Source organism: Ananas comosus, linkage group 8 (assembly GCF_001540865.1).
Source record: "Ananas comosus cultivar F153 linkage group 8, ASM154086v1, whole genome shotgun sequence".
Taxonomy (NCBI): Eukaryota; Viridiplantae; Streptophyta; class Magnoliopsida; order Poales; family Bromeliaceae; genus Ananas; species Ananas comosus.
The window spans coordinates 7,176,256-7,177,997 of record NC_033628.1 but is presented as its reverse complement, the minus strand read 5'-3'; positions in this window follow the sequence as shown (position 1 = coordinate 7,177,997).

The window sequence follows — 1,742 nt, the reverse complement described above, 5'->3', positions numbered from 1 at the left end:
GCTACCAGAGTCCTCTCCTATGTCCACACCCTAAAACCCCGGGAACGTAGGTGGAAATCCCAGAGAGGAAGAGGAGAGAGAAGAAAGAAGATTTTGTGGATTCTCGAATTAGATCGTATTCTTTTTCGTCGTCCCTACGGGCGAAAACGGGGGCGTATATATAGAATAACGGAACCCCTAAATATCATGAATCTCATTAGGATTAGGATTGGGATATTTATTAACATATAATAAATATCCATTATAAGATATGTTTCTTAACTGATAAGAAACATATAATTTATACTTATCCTAAACTTGTTAGGATGAATCATGATCCATAACTTATGTGGATCGGGTCAAATCATAACCCGCCAATGTGGACACACCATATGGCAACGAACATTAATTTTTGAACTTTCATGTTAGTTTAATATTGAATTGACAATTTGAATTGAAATGTTTACTTGTTTAAATATAAATTTTTCTTTCTAAAATTTAAATATTATAAATATAAAGTTTAAACTCAAGTTAAATTTTAAATTCGCATTTATGAAGATTTATCACTTATGAAATTAGCCATTATCTAAGTTGGTAAGTAACAAAATTAAATTAGAAAATGAAGATTTGTTGGATATTATCAAATTTGGTAATTAGCTAATGCATAGTTTCAAATATTATTTTTTTGATTGATTGGTAATCTGTTGAGCATGTACGTTACCATTGTGTAAAAGTCAATCTTAACATCAAAAATTGAATGGTCGGATTTAAATTGGCCGGTGTATAGAAGTATTTCTCTTATTATTATTCTCATCATCATCATTATCTATATTTATAATTTAAACATCTTCGAATTATACTATATATTCAAAATTATATTATACTATATATATAATGTAATATATAATAATTTATATATATATATATATAATATCTAGTAATATATAATATATAAATATATATTTATAAATATAATATTTTATAATAGTATATTAATATAAAGAGAACGAGAGGATAAGTGACTTTTTTTCATACATTTTTTGTTTTCTGCCAGAAAATAACGGAAAATAAAAACTTCAATTTTTTTAAATTCGTAAAAATACTTTTACGGAAAATTTATTTACATCTAACAAATGAGGAAGAAAGCAATGGGGCATTTGCTTTGATGTAAAAATGAACCGAAAAATTATTTTCTATATATATGAAAAATACTATAAATTGGTTCGACATAAAAATATTTTCCTATAAAAATAATTTTACGGATTTGAAAAAAATTTGAAGTTTTTGTTTTCCACAGTTTTTTGCTGGAAAATAAAAATTTAAGCTGCATAAAATTATTTTCATTCATTTTTTTTTCCACCGAACCAAATATATTTGATTTTTTTTTATTTCAACTAAATAAATGTTGATTGAAAACTTTTTTCCCCTAAAAACCAAACACTATAAAATGTAAATAATTTTTTGCACGAAATTTTTTTTTACGAAAAATTATTTTTTATGATTTTACATTGAACCAAACGGATCCTTAACATGATGGAAACAATTATATATGTATTCGGCTCGATCAATGTGAGATCCCTGGTGTTCAGCTCTGGAGGCTTGTCGACAGCTCTGTAGAGTGTCGGGACAGGTCTGAGTCGCGTTGGCGCCAAATAGACGCAAAACGGACTCCGTGCGACGCGAGGGCAGCCTTCAGCGAAGAAAATCTGCAAATAGCAGTTTTTCTGCTTGCTGTACCGGTACAGCCATCAAGGTGTACCGGT